Genomic DNA, 22930 nt, shown 5'->3' with positions numbered 1-22930 from the left:
GTAAAATTCCATGAAGGAAGAAGTCATTAAAGACAGAGACTGTGCAATGCAATTCTGACGCTTATCAATTGTATGGAGCATAGGTTGAGGGCCCCCTCTATGCTGCCCTGTCTTCAGAAACCAGCTGTAAGCTCTGGGATTCCCAGACCACTCGCACTTCTAATCAATGGTGCATAACTGGGGATTCCCATGATCCTATTTTGTATAACTCTCTATAACATCTCACTGAGGTTAGGAGAGCATAAATCCTACATTTATTGTTTTGTCTTGTCAAAAAGGACACAAATTGGCACCAGCTAAAAGAGGCACATGGCTGGAGATGAGCTTCCCAGGTTGGTCGTATACATCCAATGACCTACTGTATAATTCTCTATAGTATATCACTGAGGTTAGGAGAGCACAATCCTATAATTACTGATTTGTCATGTAAAAAAAGGACACAAATTGGGACCAGCTAACAGAAAAGGCACATGGCTGGAGGTCTAGGAGGGTCTGAATGAAAGCTGTCATGTCCTCAGGATGCAGCATCTTCACAGGATATGGATGTACATGACCTACCTGGGAAGCTCACCTTGGTTTCAGTGTCCTGAGTTCTTACAGGAATTTCACTAAGCATTTGGTAGGAGTGGGATGAGCAGAGCAATAAATCAGACTCAGGTCCTGCCCTGTGGGTACTTACTATAGAGTGGGGGTGAGTGTCCAGGAAAGAAGACAAGGGAAGGGGTGTAGATAGAGACTGGGGAAATCATGACATCAACCACACAGCGTGGGGGTGGCACCAGACAGCGTCAGGGTCTCCAGACTGGTTTTGTGTTCCTGATCACTCTACCACGCGGCCTCCGCAACGGTTTCATTAATGAGGTTCTAGGCATAAAGTTAGTTAGAAGAGATAGAAATAAAACACACAGACTCAGTTACCTTATTTCTATTGCTAGGTCCGAGATGGCTCGCCTCTCTGGTTCCCTCCTCTAACCGCCCAGCAGGGCAGCGAGGATTACTCAGGGCTAGCAGGAGAGAGAGAGAGTGAACACGCCTGGAGTAGCCTTTTATTGGGGAACAAGAGATTCAGGGGAGAATTCCATCCAATGAAGGTTGAGGGGGGGCTGCACTCCAAGGTCAGGGTCAGTGATTGGCTCCCCGGGGTCAGTGGTCAGGCACACCCCTACACCAATGGGCTCTCTCATCAGGAAAGGGACGGGAAAGCTTCGACACAGCCAAAGCGCCTCAGACCCTTAACGGGAGTCACCCAATCACGTGTCAGAATGGCTTCCCACATATCACTGTGTGAGAGGTGCGCTTCAGAAGTCACTGCCAGGAAACTCTCTTGATGAAAGGCCTGTCTTGGGTAATGCTGGGCAGGCAGGCACCGGACTCCAACTTTTGGGCCTGCCTAAGTCAGCCTTCCTATTCTCACTGTAAGACCCATTTCCTGGCCACACCAGAAGTCAGCATGCAGAGCTCACCGGAAATCCATGTTCCAGGGCTCACGGCAGGTACCAAGGCAAGTACTAGGACTCTATTTCCCAATTGATAAAGACCTACAGACTCATTGAATGGATGAAATTTCCTAATGTAAATACTATCCTATAGTCTTATCATGTGTTCATATTGGGGGATATTGCATGAATGGTACATTGTGTGTACCATTCTCACAAGTTTCCTTAAACCTATAGGTATTTTAAAATAAAAAAGCAAAATATTCCGACCAAGCATTTATTTTGACTGAAATTCCAAATCCTGAAGAGCATTGTTTAATTCCCATTTATGCATCTTTGGGAAAGACTGGTCTTATCTATGGCAGATCGGTGGATTCCTAGCGGTAGGGGCTGGGTTGTTCCTTTCTGAAAATGTCGCAGGAATATCTCTATCGTTATTTTGGCAATAATAAATGTTAAATTTCCCCCCAATTATCAAAACATTGACATAAATGAATGCTTTGGTTGTAAATATTAAAGATAATGAGTTGACTTTAAAAATAAAATGAAAATTACATTTCCTGATTTGGGAACACTGAGCTAGAGCTTGTCAGGTAGCAGTGACAGGTAAGCTGTCTTTCATTCATTCCCCCTTCTCCCTTTTAGTACTACCAACCCTATTTTATTTTTCCAGCTTTCCAGTTGATGTGGTGTATGGTTAGTTTAGGCAAGAGATACAGGAGAACAGAGAATCTGAACAATCATAGGAAAGAACCTGAGAGTTTGGGATTAGCTGAAGAGACAGTGTCCTTGGGTGGCCTTCTGGACTCTTGTGTCATTCCCATTGCATCTCAATTGCTGCCCCTGGTTTTCTTCCTTCCTCTTAAACTATCCCGACCCGCTCCCTCAGTAAAGCCCATGGGTTATAGTACAACTGTGTGGGTAGCCATAACTGTCTGGGATCCTACGTGTCTTCTGATGTCCTGTGGCATCATTTTCTCTTCATATAAAATTGTGGTTTCCTAATTCTTTGCTCTTTTAATTTTCTCATTTGATCCACTTTGTATAAGTTATTATAACATCAAACTCTTGATTCCTTTGCCTTCTTGCTTTTCTGTTTTAATCATTCTTAACATGGTTTTGAATTTCCCCACATTCTCTTTCTCTAAGAAAGCCAGCTGTTCCTGTGACCCGCAACTACAGCTGTCCTCTCCCCAGCTCTGCTCAGCCTCCACATGCAGCTCTGTATGTTCTTTGGTTCCAGAAGCCTGGTCGCTCCGAGTCTGCCATATTCTTGTCTCAATTGCTCCTGACCATCCATCTCTGAGTCACATTCCTCCTGTCATCACAATGCATTTCCAAAGCGACTCTCTTGATGCCGGGTTTCTTTCTTTTATTATTATTATTATTAGTTGTTCAAAACATTACAAAGCTCTTGACATATTTCATACATTTGATTCAAGCAGATTATGAACTCCCATTTTTACCCCATATACGTATTGCAGATTCACATCGGTTACACATCTGCTTTTTACATACTGCCATACTAGTGTCTGTTGTATTCTGCTGCCTTTCCTATCCTCTACTATCCCCCCTCCCCTCCCCTCCCATCTTCTCTCTCTACCCCATCTACTGTAATTCATTTCTCTCTCTTGTTTTTTTCCCCTTTCCCCTCACTTCCCTCCCCGCTCTCATCCCTGTTTAATGGTGATCTTTCCCTCCCCGCTCTCGTCCCTGTTTAATGGTGATCTTCTCATTCTCTTCCCCCCTATTCTGTTCTTAGTGCTCTCCTTATATCAAAGATGACATTTGGCATTTGTTTTTTAGGGATTGGCTAGCTTCACTTAGCATAATCTGTTCTAGTGCCATCCATTTCCCTGCAAATTCCATGATTTTGTCATTTTTTAGTGCAGAGTAATACTCCATTGTGTACAAATGCCACATTTTTTTTATCCATTTATCTATTGAAGGGCATCTAGGTTGGTTCCACAGTCTAGCTATTGTGAATTGTGCTGCTATGAACATCGTTGTAGCAGCATCCCTATGGTATGCTCTTTTAAGGTCTTTAGGGAATAGTCCAAGAAGGGGAATAGCTGGGTCAAATGGTGGTTCCATTCCCAGCTTTCCAAGGAATCTCCATACTGCTTTCCAAATTGGCTGCACCACAAGAGTTAACAACAAGAATCAACAAATGGGACGTACTTAAACTAAAAAGTTTTTTCTCAGCAAGAGAAATAATAAGAGAGGTAAATAGGGAGCCTACATCCTGGGAACAAATTTTTAATCCACACACTTCAGATAGAGCCCTAATAACCAGAATATACAAAGAACTCAAAAAATTAGACAATAAGATAACAAATAACCCAATCAATAAATGGGCCAAGGACCTGAATAGACACTTCTCAGAGGAGGACATACAATCAATCAATAAGTACATGAAGAAATGCTCACCATCGCTAGCAGTCAGAGAAATGCAAATCAAAACTACCCTAAGATACCATCTCACTCCAGTAAGATTGGCAGCCATTAGGAAGTCAAACAACAATAAGTGCTGGAGAGGATGCGGGGAAAAGGGCACTCTTGTTCATTGCTGGTGGGACTGCAAATTGGTGCAGCCAATTTGGAAAGCAGTATGGAGATTTCTTGGAAAGCTGGGAATGGAACCACCATTTGACCCAGCTATTCCCCTTCTCGGTCTATTCCCTAAAGACTTAAAAAGAGCATGCTACAGGGAAACTGCTAAATCGATGTTCATAGCAGCACAATTCACGATAGCAAGATTGTGGAACCAACCTAGATGCCCTTCAATAGATGAATGGATAAAAAAAATGTGGCATTTATACACAATGGAGTATTACTCTGCATTAAGAAACGACAAAATCATAGAATTTGGAGGGAAATGGATGGCATTAGAGCAGATTATGCTAAGTGAAGCTAGTCAATCGTTAAAAAACAAATACCAAATGACCCCTTTGATATAAGGGGAGTAAACAAGGACAGGGTAGGGACGAAGAGCTTGAGAAGAAGATTTACATTAAACAGGGATGAGAAGTGGGAGGGAAAGGGAGTGAGAATGATATATAAGAGGAAAGGAGGGGTAAGACAAGATAATACAAATGGAAGAAATGATTTACAGTAGAAGGGGTAGAGAGAGAAAAGGGGAGGGGAGGGGAGGGGAGGGGGGATAGTAGAGAATAGGACTGACAGCAGAATACATCAGACACTAGAAAAGCAATATGTCAATCAATGGAAGGGTAACTGATGTGATACAGCAATCTGTATACGGGGTAAAGTTGGGAGTTCATAACCCACTTGAATCAAACTGTGAAAGATGATGTATTAAGAACTGTGTAATGTTTTGAACGACCAACAATAAAAAAAAAAAAGAAAGACTTTAGAGCCCAACTGTGGAAGCAATCCAAAGCCAGTCAATGGATGAGTGGATGAATGGACAAAAGATGGAGTCTATCCTCAAATTCAACTATTAGCCCTAAAAAGGAAATGCTGACACATTTCCACCAATATAGGAGCTTAAGATCAGTGCACAAATCAGCCAGACATAGGGACAAATACTCTTGAGTTCACACTATGCAAGACAGACGAGGCACCAAGAATTGTTAAATTCATAGAAAGTAGAATGATGGTCGGCAGGAGCTGTGGGAAGAGAAGTAGGGAGTTTGTGTTTCAAGGCTGCAAAACCTTGTAGGGGTGATTAAAAAAAAAAAAAGCTCTAGAGATAGGAATGTGGTAGTGACTGCACAAGGAAAACCAACAGTCACGCTTCACATGACAAAATTTTAGCCAATGATGGACCAATACATCACATATATGAAAGGGCTCCATCACATGATATTCCACAGTGGTGTCACAGCCATAGGTGTAAGCACACTGTATGCACAATGATGAAATCAACTAAACACATCTGGGAAAAAAACCTCCGTCATAAGAGATACATGGTTGTACTTAATGCTGCTGAATTCTATACTTCACAATGGTCACATGTTTTGTTTTGAATATATATTTATTCACAAATTTTGGTGAGAGAGAGACAAAGCATGACTCAGTTATAAAGGTAGAAAGCAGAGGCCTAAGTTAGGAGGTTGGTGAGCAACTCACCAGTTCCTTTAGGTACCAGGAGAAAACAATGTCTGGAATTACAGAACTTTCCTGTTGCTGTTGTTGTTGTTGTTGTTTTGTATATGTGACATTTTTCTTTAAGGTACATAGTGGTAGTGAAATATGTGTGTCACGACCCATGCTGGGAATCCCAAATTTGCTAAGCAAGTGAGATTAATTGGAATTGAGAGGCAGACTTTTAGTTGACATATAAACTCCCCAAATTATAGACACCATGTGAAGAGTGTGTGAGCACATGCAGTTTTGTATTATAGATCCTCAAAATGTCTCCCAAACTCAAGGATGGCTTAGGATATGTCCTCAGGACAGATTCCTGAAGACAGTAAAGGCCAGTGACATTTAGCAGAATAGCTTTGAAAACCACGGGTTTTCATTTTTCAGCTGACAATTCAATGTACTTGGTCTTTTGTGTATATTTATTATCTTCCTCTTGAGAGGACTTATCATTTCTATTCTCCCTAAGTTTCCTTGATATTCTTCTCCCTCTTGGCCAGACTGAGCTCTGAAATGGTAATGTGCAGAGAGGAAGGGACAGACTCCAGGAGCCCTTGGCACTCATGGGACCAGTTTCTCCTCAGGACTGATCACTGCTGATTTCTCCCCTATCTGGAGAGGCGCATGTTCAACCAGATTGCAGAAGGGTTTGCACAGATCAGAGTCTAGGTTTTGTGGAAGAGAAGCAAGTTTGAGAGAACTCATGACCACTTGTCAACTGTCTGCTAAACCTGAGGACCCAGAATTCCCAGCCTAGCACCTCAGGGTACTGCCTGGAGGTAGTGGTGGATGACAAAGTTACAGGACCATCCGATGAAGGAGCTGGAGCGAGAACAGATTTGAGACTGTGACTGGCATGGAAGAGAGGATAGAGAAGTCAGGAAAGGTGGACTAAGGAAGCCCAGTTTTGAAGGAGGACAGGACAGGATGTGGGTCAAAGAAGTCCACGTGGAAGGTCAATCTGCGGAGAGAGGAACTGGGTTTGGAGATATGATCCAAACAGAGGAAAGGGATAGAGGGGATCTAAGCAGGGTCACTCCCCCCAAAAGAGAAAGTTTGTATAATGAGGATAAATTTTTAAAAACGGGGAGATGGGACCATGGAAAGGCAAATCAGGGGCAGATGGTTATCTGCAAAGGTAAAATGGCTGAGGAGAAAGGAAGAGTTGACTGGTTTAGGTTTTCTGGTGGTGGACTGGGCTTAGTGGTGAAAGGCTGAATTCTGAACAGCACCTTTACTTGGGTTTCTTTACTCAGCCTCACCTGCTGCCTCAGTCATCCTGCCAGAAGAAGCAAATGGGTGACCCCTGGATTCAAAGAAGATGAATAGATCTGCCAGAGTTTTCTGACTTGACCCAGAGTGTAGAACCCAGGATTCAGACTGTCTTCTCAAAGAGGTGTCATCTTCAGATTCAGAAGTGGAGGTGGAAATTGTCAGGGTTTTGACTTGACCTGGAATGTAGGACTCCCAGCCTTCATACTGTCCTCTGTCCAAAAGAGGAAAGAGGAGTCATCATCTGATTCTGAGGAGGAGGTGGAAGTGGAGTTGTCAGTTTTGTGACTCCACTGACGGGGTAGATCCCAGTCTTCAGAACCAGTCCTCTAACATGAAGTGGAAAGAGAAGCAGTCATCAGATCCAGAGAAGCTGGAAGTGGATCTGTCCAAGTTTTCTGACTCCATACAGAGGGTAGAACTTGGGCTTCAACTTCAGTGCTCTGGCCAGAAGAAGAGGAAGTGGTCATCAGATTCTGAGGAGGATCTAGAGGATCTGGACCTTGAGCCTAAGCACCTCTGGGTTGTGGAGACACTGTGGGCTGAAGACGAAGCTGAAGAGACAGCGTGTGTACTCAGTGCTACAGAGCACCGTGAGGTCTTCACCAGGCTGGTAGGCAGGGAGACCTCAGTTAGTTCCTTCCAGTGCTTTTTACACTAAACAGGAGCAGGCGTATGGGGAGACAGTTGGGGGTTAGGGTAGGGATCAGGCACCGGGGCTCCTGGGTCATGATGCTGATATGTTAGTGATGTTTGTGTCATGGTTAATTCTGATGAAGTAACTGGCAGGGACCACAGTGTGAATTAACTCCAGAGTGCTATTTTCTAGCTGTGCTCTGCTCTACCAGCAGAATCACCTCAAGTCCTTGCTATGAAGCAGAATTCTGGGCCTGACCTTGGGTGTATGAAATGATTTTTGGAGTAGGGGGTCAATAAAGTCTGAGGATCAGAACCAAAAATGAGAGCTGGGGTTGTGGCTCAGTGACAGAGCACTCGCCTGGCATTTGTGAGGTACTGGGTTTGATCCTCAGCACCACATAAAAATAAAATAAACATACTGTGTCCATCTACAACTAAAAAAAATGGAACTGAAAATGATGGTTCAGGGTGTCAAGAATAAAGGTTGAGATAAAATTGGTATTTTAAATTGGTCTAAGCTCTAGTTAGAACTTACTCACCTTCATGTCTGAGAATTGCATCCATGAAGTCAAACAACCTCTCCTCTTTCTTCCAGATCATTGGATGAGGAATTTGGTGCATTTTCAGCAGGATATCTCAGGGGACACTGAGAGAGTCATGAGGAAGAGGGGCCTCTTGGACAGATAATCCAGGATCACCCAGAGCCACATAGTTACTGTATCATGCTCATGGGAGCTGGGGGTACACGAGTCCATGAAGGAATGATGAGAAACTAGGGTTCTTTCTCGTTCCATTCATTCCTCAGACATCCCTAAATTTTAGTGTCCTGAATTCAGCTTTTCCCCTGTGGTATTGATATCAAGGTCCTTTTTTATATATATTTAGGTGCCAAGGTATTGGACCATTTGAAGGTGTCATGTAGTGACTAAGAATGAAATGGAATTACTTTCAAAACATTTGAGCCAGAGGACTAACGTAGATAATTTTACTACATATCATGAATTTCATTGGTTTATTTTGAACAAGATGGCCATAAAATTATTACTGTCTTTTAATAGTCTTGAGACAGTTGTTAATTTTGAAAACATGCTGTTCCTAATAAATTTTCTAATGGGTGTTAAGAGTTTTTTAATAGGTACATAGATATTTTCAATTTTAAGAGATTTCATCTTTTCGGCTATCATACTTACGTATCTACTATGTTTCCAGATCAGTGGTAATACCCCAAATTCTGAATAATATAAATGTTAATGTTTAGTCCTCATTATTGAGTTGTGAACATTGAGCTGCCATTCTTTAATGTGCCTTGACCCTTGACACATCTGTCATTTTAAGTTTTTTTTTTAAGAGAGAGAGAGAGAGAGAGAGAAAATTTTAATATTTATTTATTTTAGTTTTCGGCAGACACAACATCTTTGTTTGTATGTGGTGCTGAGGATCGAACCCGGGCCGCACGTATGCCAGGCAAGTGTGCTACTGCTTGAGCCACATCCCCAGCCCATACATCTGTCATTTTAAAGAGGGTGTAGGGGCTGGAGCTGCAGCTCAGTGGTAGAGCACCTGCCTTGCATGTGTGAGGCCCTGGGTTTGATCCTCAGCACCACATAAAAATGAATAAATAAAGATATTGTGTCCATCTACAACTAAATAAATATATATTTTTTTTTAAAAAAAAGAGAGTGTGTATTTTAACAATTCATGTGCTGGGCTGGAGATATAGCTCAGTTGGTAGAGTGCTTGCCTTGCATGCACAAGGCTTTGGGTTCAATCCCCAGCACCCTCCGCCCCCCCCAAAAAAAAGTTCATGTGGTATGTGCTTTGAAAGAACATAGCATATTTCTTGGGGAAAATTAATAAAGATGAATGTCTTTGCACTTTTATGATGTATGGGATCATGTCAGTCTAAACTGCTTCTTTGCTGTCAAATGACACTGTTATATCACAGGGTTCCAGGTAATTTGGTCAAAAATTTATTTCTTGTGGAATAAAAAAATCTTCAAGTACTTTTCATGTTGGAAAACAATAGAGAAGGTGGCAGATCTTAAGCTGGAGATTAGAAGCAGGAAATATAGGAAGGCAACTCAGGAGGAGTGCAAAGAAGAAAGAAAATTCTTTTTATAAAAAATATTTTATTTACATTTTAGTTTTCAGCAGACACAACATCTTTGTTTGTATGTGGTGTTGAGGATCGAACCCGGGCCACACCCATGCCAGGGGAGAGCGCTGCCGCTTGAGCCACATCCCCAGCCCCAAGAAAGAAAATTCTAAGGGAACTGTGTAAAAATCCTAAATCTGAAATCAAGGAGAAGTGTCTCGCAGGAGGATGCCTTCCTGGTAATGGTCCAAGGAGGGGGACACACAGGGGAAGATAGAGTTTGTTAGTTGAGTCATTATTAGAGTCTTTTCCACAACCTCTAATTCCAGTTTTACATAACAGAAGGTTGTGAGGAAATAGAAACACACGAAGGAAAATGAAGGGAATGGAGCAGGTTCTAAGAAGAATGAGGTGAGAGGAAGAACTAACGCTCTAAACAGATAGGCACGGAGAGGGAAGAGATACTAGTGCAGTCACAACAACTGTAGAAAGACATCTTGGGAGATGGGAGCACCAGGGAATGTGGGAGCAGTTGGGGAAAGAAGCAGGTGAAGCAACGTATCATCCAGAAGTAAAACAAAGCTAAAGAGAGATGGCAACAGAGCCAGCGATGAGACGTGAATGGGTTAGAGAGAGAGAGAGAACAATGCTGCGGGGCTTGTAAGGATGACATTTGGAGCTTAAAACTAGATGGATACATTAAAGAGGGGGATGGTGGTTGAGGGAGTGGAGCAATTGAAGAGGGAAAAGTTGCCTGAAGAGAGAAGCCACTGAAAACAGGCACTGTTGTTGGGTGTGGTGACGCAAGCTTGTAATCACAGTGGTTTGGAAGTCTGAGGCAGTGGAATTGGAAGTTCAAGGACAGCGTCAGCAACTTACTGAGTCCTTGTCTCAAAAAAATAAAGAGGGCTAGGGGTATGACTCAGTGGCAGAGCACCTCTGGGTTCAGTCTCTAATAAGAACAACCAGCAACAACAATAAACCAGATGGACACTATGCAAAGCAATTCTGATGCCGATAAACTGCACTGAGGTGAAGTGCTACAGATTGAGGCCACAGGCCTCACTATACTGCCCACACTTCAGACACTAGCTGCAACCTCTGGGTTTCCAAGACCACTCATGCCATCCCAGAACTGTCCTTAAGTCCAGGCTGACATGTCCCAGATCTCAAGTTCAGCATGCCTGAAATCCAATTGCTATCACTCTGCAGTATTGACCACATCACCAAAGTAATAAGCAAGCCAGGTGACACATGTTCTACTTATAGATTTCATTTCAGGAAAGTCCACAGCCTGCTACAAGAGGTATCAGCAATAGCATGACTTGGTTGTTCCCAATTTCCAGCAGGCAACCCTGAATTTCTTTTCTCCACATTAACACATTCCAGGAAAGGAGAAACACTGTCCTGAGAAGGGACAGCTAGCTCACCTGGAAACTGATTTTTAGTGTGCATCTTCTGAATTCACAAAAACTCCCACCAGCACTATAACTGCTTCCTTTTAGTATCATCACCTCTACAATAAGATGATGATGGTCCCAATCACATACTGTACCATCAGCAGGAAGCAGGAGCTCCGTGGAAAGCACTTAACACAGTTTTGTGAATACCACACTTATCAGTGGTGTCTATTCCTAGCTTATCACTTTCCAAATTAGCACAGCAAATAAAACACAAGTAAGTCAAAGATTTTCCTTCTCCCCGGGCTCATCTCCAATCTTATTCCTCCCATCAAAACAAAACAATCCTCTTTTGGCCTTAACTCCCTCCACATCTACTGACTAATTCTTCTTTTCCCATTGGGTCAACATTTGTTTAAAAATTTGTACACAGATGAAATCCAATTCTTTCACTCTCTTTTAAACCTCTCCAGATCCAGCTAAACAAATCCTCAAGGAGTCCCAGGACTGAATCCCATGGCCAGTTCTGTCCTTGGGCTTGACTATGAACAGTTGATACAGTTCCTCCTCCAACCCCCAGATCTTTTCATTTCCTTAGCTCCTGAAACTTCATGCCTCTGGTCCTCATTCTGGCCTCACTACCAGCCCCACCCAGTCTTACCTTCTGTAGCACTTTGCACATGGAAGAGTCCTGGGCTCACCCCCTTACCCAACACAGCTTTCCATGCTGACTTCCAGTGCAGGCTGTCCACTGAAGTTCCAACACAAGCCCTGCCCTCTTGCTATCTCTGCTTTACCTCATGCTAACAGCGCCGATTCAAAATGGCTAAAACCCAATTCTGGCTTTTTCTTAAATTTGATTTTTCACCATCTCCCACTCCCAGTTTAATTATAACCTAGTTTTCTTGGTCACTCAGGGAGCCTCTGAAGAGCTTTCCACATGGGGGCAGCATGATCAAATTATGGTTTTAGGAGAAATACTCAAGGCAGACAATGCACTTGAGCCAGTGAAGGAAAGAAGTAGTAGAGAAAGGGAGTTTCTACAGGAGTCCAAAGAAACAAAATCAACCCCCAAAACTGTAATAACAGTAACAAGGAGAGAGTAAGGGGAAAGGATAACTTTGAATATAACACCAGCAAACTTTAGCAACTGCCTGTGACAACAGCAAATGGAGGAGCTTAGAAGGATCCCACTTTTCTGGACAGGCTCATAGGCTGCCTCAATGAACAAATAGGGGCAAGAGCAGAAGGCATAGACAGACCAACAAAAACAATTTGGGATCTATTGTATTTATTAGCTTGAGGTGTCCTCTGGACATACCTCAGGGAGAGGCTCAGTAGCTGGCTGGACAAAGGCATCTGATCCCCATGGAGGATTGACATAGACTTGGGGTTAAAGCACAGGACAGTGAGATCAAACAGGAATAAGGAGAGACATGAGCTAAAGGCAGAAGAACTCCTCAGATTTACAAAGAGGACAACAAGACAAATGGGGGACAGAAAATGACAGGGGAGACTGCAGAGTGTCTAAGACAACGATGGGCAATTAGCCCTGGGTGTGCATGTTAGAAATACTCAGTGTACATTAGGTCACGGGCAACCTTCACCAGAACAGGATGAGGGAAGTGACAGGCACAGAATGGAGACTGTGGGAGGCAGGATAAGATGGGAATGGGAAATGAGGACACCTCTGCCAGGAATTTCTACTGCACTGTCTGCTGTGCAACCCAGATCAACCAGCAGAAAGAACTGCTTAGACTCACTTAAGGGAGAGGCCATTCCTCCAGCTAACCCAGGCCTTATCCTTGCACAGAGCAACAAAACCAATGTTTTAGTCACCACAAAGATCATGGGTGCTGAGTCCTTCCTGGGCATTATGCTGTCTACCCAGAGGACAGACAAGTTAAGGTATCGGTGGCAGTGGCTTGTTGGTTGTTATTTAGGAAGGCTATTCCTAATCACATCAAAGAAATATTTAAAATCCAAAAGAAAGGAACATTCCCACTTACGGTCAATGTAAGTCAAGGAATGTATTATATTAATAATTACTTGCTCTGAATGCCAAAAAATAGGAGACACACCTGTACTCTGGTTTTAGGGATGCTTTAAGGATCGCGCTGTCTACACACATGAACAGGACAAAGTCATTGGTTGTTGATCACTATACTGTTTTGAACATATTTTAGACTATTTATTTGCCTCCTAAGGAATATTGTAAGCAAAAGTAGAGAATAAACACATGAATAGAAAAACTCACCAGGGATTTACTCATTCTCTGCTGCTCTTGGAAAACATGGAAGATGTGGAAGCAGGTGCAGACCTGGGGATTGAAAATGCAAGCAGTGTGGTTATGAGTCATCTGGCCTGCCGTGGCAGGGATCTACTGCATTAAAACCTACCCAGAAACTTCCCAGGACACCTCCTGGGAGGCTGTCCCATTAGGTCTTCCCCACCCACATGTTTGTAGCGGTGAACAAGTGGGTGTGAGTCTCATGGTGAATGAACTTCAAATCCAAATGAAAACATCTGCCATCATTTAAATGTCAGCTAAAAAAGGAATTCTGCTCTACAGCACTCATCTGTTTTCTAATTATAGAAACTTTGGCTCTGGTGAAAGGAGTATTTTTTAAAATATTTCTTTTAGCTGTAGATAGACAAAATGCCTTTATTTTGTTTATTTATTTTTATGTGGTGCTGAGGATCGAACCCAGTGCCTCATACTTACGAGGCAAGCAGCTCTGCCACTGAGCCACAGTCCCAGCCAGAAAGGGGTATTTTATTAAGAAACTTACTGTGACTTAAATGTAATACAGGGGAAGGCATACTGGCCCACAAACCAACCAGAGACCTTGGAGAACCACTCCCATCTCAGACCCAATGTCTTCCTCCATCAAAGGAGGCAGAAAGAGACTTTTCCTTCACTAAGCTGCATGACTCTGCAAGGACAGGCCTCAGCGGGAGTCAGTCAAAAGAACTGAGGTGCAGAGGGAGGCTGTCGCACACTGGGAGACACTGGAGCTCCCGAGGAAGAAGGGAGAAGGAGCAAGAACGGAGGAGAGAGGCCGAAGTCTCACGGAGGACAGGAGGACAGTGTCCCCTCCTCCCCAGCACATGCACAGATGTACCCTTGGAGCACCTAAGGCAGCGCAGCTCGTCCTGCCAGCAACCCGACCCCATCCTGAAGCCTGTAAACCCTGTCCTGCTTCAAGCCATAATGTCCCGCCAAGGTTCCTGCACCCACTACCTGCACCCGCTGGGATTGCGCAGCTATGGCCCTTCAGGGGTCAGGGATGACAGGGGCGAAGGTTTCGTTGCTGCTCTGGACGGATCTGGGTGCAGATGATTCCGAGGGCCGTTATGGATCCAGAGGAGAACTAGCGGTTCCTGGGGCCGTTATTGCTCCCGAGGGGGCCGAGGGTGGACGCTGACAGATGCCACTGCTGCTCCCAGGCCTCAGACCTCCCTTCGCCAAACAGGTGTGCTCCAAGGGCCCAGGCCGCGCCTCCCTCCAGGTCCCAGATCCTCCTACTCAACTCAGCCTCCTGAGTCATGCTGGCTGCCCAGGGAGCCAGCCCTGCCGCCCTCCGCCCAGGCTCCTCTCTTATATTGTGGTTTTTTTTTTTTTGTTTTTACTGAGCTCTTACATGACTTGTCTGGTGTTACCATCCGAAATAAATATTTCATTAAATACAGAATGAGTTGTCTCTCTTACAAATTGACCTTTTGAACATCCCATATTGAGGTTTGTTTTTCATTGGGCAGCAAAAGCTCTATAGGACAGCAAACATTTCACTCAACAATCTGTCAAACTTTATGTATTTTGTGGAAAAAATATAATTCTGGATTCCAGATTTTGCCATTGTATTGATTTGTGATAAAATGTTTTGATTTATGTAAAAATATGTGAATCGAAAGTATATGACTTTGGGGCTGGGGCTGGGGCTTAGTGATAGAGTGGGTGCCTAGCATGTGGGGGGCACTGAGTTCAATCCTCAGCACCACATAGAAACAAATAAATAAACAGAGGTATTGTGTCCATCTAAAACTGAAAAAAAAATTTAAATGTTTATGACTTAGTTTTTATGTGATGCATCATCAATATAAAAGTGTTGAACACTAACAGTGCTTACCACAAGGAGGATGTAGTATTTTTGTTTCCTGCATTAAAATGTCTGGAGGAAGGGAGCCGGATGCGTTGTGTGTTCATTTAGTGTGGGTCATAATGTCTTTATAAATTGGCAGTATAATTGCATAGTTTAACCCTCGTTTTATTTTCCCCTCTTGCTTCATGGTTTTTGCTTTGTGTAGCAGTCTGTCTTCCCAGCATCCTAGTCTTGGTTTAGTGGCTGTGGTCTGTCTCCTCTTCCTTCTGAGTGTGAAGGAAAGGTGGGAATCTAGCGGCAGTAGGTCCAGCAGACTTTGCTGTCCAGACTGAGGAGCGGGTGGGCTGAGTGGGGCTCATACCTGTCTTTGCACATGTAAATCAGACAAGCTGGGGTCACTCACCACAGAGCACCATGCACGGAACAAGAACTGGAACCTCAGCATGTCAAGCCACCTGTAGTCATTATTCCCATGTAAAAATAAAATTGTCTAAGAAGTCAAAACCATTTCATGGTGAGCCAGAATGACATCTAATTAAAGGAGGGTGCCTGAGCTGGAGTGCAGAACTCGGCCAAGTCCTCCTGTGTTAGAAACAAAGACCTTGCCTGTGTGACTTCCCTTATGAAGCCCTGTTTCAGTTATTTTCATTTCTTTTCTTTTTTTTTTTCCAGTAAACATTTCTTTAATCTTTAGATTTCTTTTTATAAGAACCCAGTTCAACACATCTGTAATTCAACAATATAAAGAGAACACAAATAGCAAAAAAGCCACCTTTGCTTCCTCTTAATATATCCCTTATTAGCTTGAGGTAGGACTTATTTCTCTGAAGATTTTTTTATTGAGTTGCTGTCAAAATGGAACTGAATTCCTATGTAGAGCAGCGGCATACCTAAGTGAAACATTAGAAATAAATAGGGAATTCAGACTTTAAAAACTAGATAATTGAATCATGTGATAGCAAAGTTAGGGTCTTATCCAGGAAAGCTACTTGGAAAAGGTAAATTTTAAAGGGTAACATCCTATGAATTGTCACTTACAAATGGAATATAAGCAAAGGTACCAGTGAACAAACAAAGTACAACTGCCTCTGTCCCATAAGTAGACTTGAGTGTGATGAGGCATAAATGAAGTCTCCAATGAATGGTATCGATTTTGCTGTGAGAAAGAAGGATGAGGGCTGGAGTTGTAGCTCAATGGTAGAGCACTTGCCTCGCAAGTGTGAGGCACTGGGTGTGACCATACTACCACTTAAAAACAAAGACATTGAGTCCATATACACCTAAAATTAATAAAAAAAAAAAAGAAAGAAAGAAGGATGAGTATACTGTGTAATTGGTCTAGCACCTATGGAGGATGTGACATCTACATAAGTAAATTTCCCACATAAAATTGAAGTTGCCTTGTGCAAGGCCCTGGATTTGATCCCCAACACTAACAAAAACAAAAAACTTTGAAGTTGGTGTTGCAATGGGCAAAAGGTGTGATTATGCAGTTGGAGGGGAGAAATAAAGAATGTCCACACGCTTCTGCACTTTTCAATGCTTTATTCACTCAAATCACTCAATACAATTTCACGCTATAAGTTCTTCATCAAGAAAATGACAATCCTTAATTCTCGACACTGCAATAGACATAACAATTCACAGCAAACAATTCTGTGGATTAATTAATTCTAAGCACTGCAGCACACTTAATCATGACAGGCTAATGACAGACATCCCTCTGCACGCTAAGTTCAAGTGTCAGATCAAAAGGCTTTAAGTCCAGCAGATGCACACTCACTCAGACAGCGGTGATCAGGTCAGGTGATCAGGCTTTTCCTGGGGTGGAGCTGACAGCCGGCTGAGGAGGTGGTCCTAGGAAGAAGTTGCAGCTCTCACCAGAGTCAAGATGTGCCTGTAGAGTTTGAGAGGGGTGAGGAAGATGCAGAGGGTCAGCAACTGACGACAAGTGATGGGCTGTCAGTCCAGGTCATTATCAGGCACTCCAGCTTGTGTGCATCAGTATTGGCTGGCTGAATGTTCATTTGCTCTATTATTTATACTAAATTTGGGGGCTTTTGACCCCCCTTTCGATCCTTATCAGCTGCCACTGGATTTCTCAGTAACATCATTTTACCTTGGGGTTAAAACATCTCACCTGGTGGTCCCCACCCTGATATTTTTACCTTTCCCTATTATCAGGTGAGGACAGCCTGCCAGAGGCTTCACTGAGTTTATCAGGGTGAGGGGAAGTGACTTGCTTGTGTCTGAGGGCCACACTGGAGGGCTTCATTAGGCATGCATGGTGAGACTGCAGGTTTCAAACTGGAGTTTTTAAAATGGAGTTGCTTAGGCTCAGGCCTAAGGCCATTCTCACAGTTGGCTATTTTAACTTTAATTAAAAGAGCCACAGACTGTATATTTCTACCAGCCTCTGTAACTGTTTTGCCTTTTCTCCATTTGAGTGATAAAAAAAAAAAAAGAATGAAGGTCCTGTGCTTTAGGAAATGCACCAGTAATCAGAAGGCCAATGGTGGAATATAGGCTTATTAGGCCCTAGGAGGCTCTGGGCAGGGGTGTGGACTGGGCTCATAAGCACGTGGTGCCTCTGCAGCTTGTCCCTGCAGGAGGATCATGGCCCCTTAGCAATGCCCGGCAAGCTCCTGACCCTTACCCTGCCCTTACTTTTGCTTCTTGAAGAAAGATTATCAGGTAATTATTGGTTTTCCTTGAGATGTTCATGTGTGTGTGTGTGTGTGTGTGTATGTGTGTGTGTGTGTTTCTTTTTTTGTAATGCTGGGGATGGAACCCAGGGCCTTGTCCCACGCTAAGCAAGTGCTCTACCACTGATCTACACTCCCAGTCCATGTGTGTGTGAAATGATGACTCACAGGCACCAATCCACTCCTGTCCACTTCAGTCAGAGAGTTTGAATCAAGTTTCCTGCTGCCTCACACCCTGGCCAAGAGAGCAGGTAGAGAAATAGTTTTGATAGAAACCACAGTGCCTTATGGGAACTCTAAATAAGAAAAGCATGAGCTTTGGGGTCAGACTTGTGTTTTGGGGTCAGACTTCCTGGACAAGGAATCTAATATGAGCCTTGTTCCCCTGATTCATGGAAAAACTGCTGCCCTAGGTAGGGTTTCTGTGAGGTTTAAAGGTGCCTTTGTTGATGAAGCTCACAGAACCAAGCTTGGCACACATCAATCACCTCCAGGGCCCCCTTTCTCTCTTGTTCATTAGAGACAGCGCCCCTGAAAGGAGCCCCTCCTGTCCACGTGATGACACTCATTTGTTCTGCTCAGAATCCTTGGTAGAGAGGCATAGGTGAGGAGGAATTGGTCTTAGGTGCCTTCCCAAATGGCTCTTCAGGTTAAATGCTGATTGAATGGGCTTCAGGAAGAGTCTTTCTGAGATTTTTCCCTCTGGCAGTCTGAGGTGGAATTTCCCAGGGATCATAACTGCCGGGGTCCTGCCCTACGGGGTCCAGGGAGTCCTGGAGGATGAGTGGCGTCGGCGAAAAGATGAGACCGGGGTCGTTCCGTTGGAGCAATCTCCAGAGAGAGAGAGCTAATGCAGCTTTCTCTGGGTCATCTTTTATTACAATTTTTCTCATCATTATAGATTCAGAATACGTCATTGATTATATAATTTAAAACTTTGCCAAGACATGACATTTCCTTAACCGTGATTGGGGGTACAAACAACGTAACATGAATTTACATTTTTCCAGGATATGACCTTCAGTTATGTAATTATTAAAAGTACAGAATCATTAATAAAATACGTCACTAATTTACATTTTTCAGATTTTCCCAAGATTTACTATTTTTCCCAAGATATGTTATTTCCTTATTAACTAATGCCAAACTACGTAACCAGACTCTAAGTCTCCTAACCAATCATTAACCTAAAGTACACTTGTACTTTATTTCTAATCTAAAATTCCCATCTAAAAAAGTCCCTTTAAATCTTATATTTAAAATATCCTAAAGTTTATGAATCATTCTTAAAACATATCAGAAACCTATACAACTAAAAACTTAAGAATTTCTAAACTTAAGAATCTAAATAAAATAATATTTCTAACATTATTCTAAAACTGTGTCTTATAAAGCTATTTTAATTAATTCCTAAATTTATTCTCATAAAACTGGTTGAGCTGCTTTCTCAAAGAGTTTCTTTGTTTCTCAGTCAAGGTGCACTAGTTCTCATATCTTTATAATCTTTCTCAATAGAAAGTAAGTTCTAAAAATCAATCCACTTTCCACCAATATTAACTATGCTCATCATATATCCCTATGTAAAGTAAGAAAGGATTTATAAAAAGAGAAGAATATATCTTTATATGTTTTAACTTTCCTAAGTGTATAATATAACTTTCCCTAATCAAAAATGAAACTGCACGTGGTGAACTTTGTGAAATAAGCATAGTGATTAGGTTTTCTAAGAGGCCGGAAATATGGGCTTGGGTTCTAGTTGAAATAATCAATGTGGTGCCTAAAATTCTCATGACCTTTCAAAGGATGATTGTTTTCCGTTATCAGGTTTGTCCACAATGTACTGAGATAGAAGAACAGCCTTCTACTTTGTCCTTGATATGCTGAGGGGGTAGTAGAACAGCCTCCAAGGCATGAACTACCTGTTATGTTCTAGCCATCTGAAATTTAATTTTTTTGGCATTTAACACACTCATGCCTCCTGTCAGAAACATAAGCATGAAAATGAAAAGTCCCAGTTACATAAAAAAGGGTCTCATGGTTTCCGTTTCCCACCAACCAGCGTGGCTTTGCCAGCATTCATCCTCACTGTGACCCTGTCAAGACAGGGGGAGAGCAGCTTTGCCAACACTTTTTCTCACTGTGACCCTGTCAAGACAGTGAGTGGGGGATCACCTTCACCACATAACTCTATCTAAGATGGGTTCCCCCACCTGTCTGGGGTTACCCTTTTACAGTGTGAACTATATTTTTTATTTTCTTCTTTAAATATTGGAGATTGAACCCCCGTTTTATCACTGAGGTGAAAAAAAAAATCTCTGATTTACTATTCCCATCCCATTTTTAAAGTTTTAATTTTGAGACAGGGTCTCACTAAATTGCTGAGGCTGGCCTCAAACTTGAGAACCTACTGCTTCGGCTCCCCGATAACTGGGATTATAGATGCACACCAGCATGCCTGGTTACAGTGTGCAATCTTGCTGTAGGTTATTTAGGTGTTTCTCCTGCAGGTTTGAAGTAATGCCTGCTTTTAAACCCACAGTTTAAAAGTAAGTTGCTACAGAGCACTAATCCTTTTAAATGACAGAACAAGGATACACTTTTATTGTACTGTTGGTCAGCTTTTCATTGCTGTTACACAAATCCCCGACAAGCACAATTTAGACGAGGAAAACTTTATTTGAGGTTCACGATTTCAGAGGACTTAGTCCATGGTATCCTGAGCCCATGACTCTGGGCCCACGTGAGGCACCATGGCAGTAGGGCCTGGTGCTCAATATATGGCAGCCAGGAAGCAGGGAGAGTGGGCTAAGTCGACAGGGAAAAAATTATCAAACCCAAAGCAGGTGACCCCAGTGACCTATTTTCTCTAGCCACACCTCATCTGCCTACACCTAACACTGAGTACAGTAGTCCTTTCAAATTATTAATTCACTGATTAGATTGCAGCTCTCACAATCTACCTGTGAACATTGTTCACCTGAGCTCATTGTTAATGAGCTTTTGGGGGACATCTCATATTCAAGCCATAAGAGACATTGAAATACAGCACTCCAAATCTCTGTTCTACTTTGACCTTGGGCACTTAAGCGGTGAAAGTCTTTAGTCATCCTCAATACTACACTTTTAACTGTTGCCAGAATAGAAAGAAAAGATAAAACCTATTTACTCACTCTATAAGGTTTCTACGACAATGTGGGTTTGTCATAAGGAAATTGATGTGCCCTAAAACTAACAATGTGACTTATTTCCTCCATGGTCTAAGACCTGAATATCTCAGGACTTTAAAGAATTCTCAGAAAAACAACTCTCCAAATTCCTGAACAATCACCTGGCCAAATTGGTAGACAAGAGTGGCAAATTCTAAGTGCAAAGATATTCATGCACACAGGATAATTCTACTATATATTTTAAGATTAAAATACATTCTCACAAAAATACCAAAATGATAAACCATGTATAGAATAACTGCCTCTAATCCAGAAGGGTTTTTAGAAGAAAATTAAAATGTAGGGCTGGGGCTGTAGCTCAGTGGCAGAGCTCTTGCTTGCCTAGCATGTGTGAGGCACAGATCCTCAACACCACATTAAAAAAAAATAAAATAACATAACATAAAGGCATTTGTCCATCTTCACTACCAAAAGAATTTTTTTAAGTATTAAAATGTAGAATAAGATGAACAAACACACTGATAGGGACATGCTCTAAAGATAGGACAAAAATGGAGCCCACATAGCCCAGCAGGTTTTTGTTAGAGAATGTCTGTAAGCTGTTGGGCAAGTCAAGGAGCCTTTCTGTGACTTGCTTTCCTTGTTTGACCTTAGAGACCCACAGTTGTAGGCCCTAAGTAGTTGGTGATTGTTCTCAACCACTCCAGACTCAGAACCTGCCACTGGACACCTGGATGGATAGGTCACACCTCTGAGCCCCCTGCAGGACTTCCTTGAGCCAACAGCACACCTGCACTCAGCATCTGATGCAGGTGCGTCACATATTGTGGGAGCATAGGTCCTTGGCCAGGAGGTGGAATGGAGACCAACATGGAATGAACCAGCTGGGAACCAAGATAGGGTTCCATATCAGGGTGAGAAATGGAAAAGAAAACCAGGCTCTGCAAAATGAGGGTTTCCAGCTGTATGCTCTCATCTGTGAGGGAGTGGACAGGGACCGAATTGGGAAAAAACTACAGAGCAGGTGAATTTGGGGGCACCAGCAGCAGACCCATGCTTTATCTCCAGTTGTCACTTATTGCTGTACAACTGGGACAACTTTCTGAGCACCGTTTCCTTGTCTAACAAAAAAGGGGACTAAGTGTGAAATCAAGCTCCATCTCTCTCCCAGAATCCCCCTCCAGACAAGGTTTACCAGTTAGGATGACAAAGGAGTGAGATTTACAAGGACCAGGTCCATGATCACAGAGCAAGAAAAGAGGGTGAATTTGTGACTGACCGACAATGAATGCACAATGGCTGTATATTTACATCTGTACATCAGCACATCCAGCACTTCATTCCTTCTTTAACTGATAATATTCCTTCATAGGGATAAAACCCATTTTGTTTGCCCATTCATCTACTGAGAGACATTGGAGTGGTTTTCCCTCTTTGGCTATGGTAAATCATGCAGCAGTGAGCATGTGTGTATGGATCCTTGTTGGGGTACTTGATTTCAGTTCTTTGGGAATATACACTGAATGGAATTGCTGGTTCATACGGGAAGTCTGTGTTTACTTGGTCAAGGAGCCAACAAACTGTTTTCCACCATTTTCCACTCGAACCAGTGATGTGAAGGGAGTTACAGGTTCTCCACATCTTTGCTGGGCTATGTGGGCTCGATTTTTGTCCTGTCTTTAGAGCATGTCCTTATCAGTGTGCTTGTTCATCTTATTCTACATTTTAATACTTAAAAAAATTCTTTTGGTAGTGAAGATGGACAAAAATGCATTTATTTTATTTTATTGATTTTGGTATCTTCCATCTCTTTTGTCTTCGCCATCATAAATGGGATGTGCTTTCTCAAGGTGGTTTGGGTTTGCGTCAACTTTGTCTCCCCCTTGCAGGGAAGTTGTCCACTCTGTCATACCAAATCAATTCTTGACTGTTTTTGCATTAACTTTAATTAACTTTTTCATTTTTCTAACATATAATCCATTTTCCAAACAAGCTGGTAAATA

At 42.6% G+C, this 22930-nt stretch overlaps 1 long non-coding RNA gene across 3 annotated transcripts in view; it reads right to left on the bottom strand.

The window, feature by feature from the left end:
• LOC144367437 (uncharacterized) overlaps positions 1-14631 on the bottom strand; it is a 43813-nt gene extending 29182 nt beyond the window's left edge. The window contains exons 1-2 of one of the 3 annotated variants that reach the window (XR_013426797.1): positions 14197-14631; positions 13210-13272 (exon numbers count right to left, since the gene is read on the bottom strand). This is a non-coding gene — a long non-coding RNA (uncharacterized LOC144367437). Of the gene's footprint in view, positions 1-5417; positions 7429-13209; positions 13524-14196 lie in introns of those variants that run through there. The other 2 variants (XR_013426796.1, XR_013426795.1) reach the window with 2 other exon arrangements.
• Positions 14632-22930: the final 8299 nt, after the last annotated feature.

This window comes from Ictidomys tridecemlineatus, chromosome 10 (assembly GCF_052094955.1).
Source record: "Ictidomys tridecemlineatus isolate mIctTri1 chromosome 10, mIctTri1.hap1, whole genome shotgun sequence".
Classification (NCBI taxonomy): domain Eukaryota; kingdom Metazoa; phylum Chordata; class Mammalia; order Rodentia; family Sciuridae; genus Ictidomys; species Ictidomys tridecemlineatus.
The sequence above is the reverse complement of the archived record's forward strand: the minus strand, read 5'-3'. Positions and strand labels throughout refer to the sequence as shown.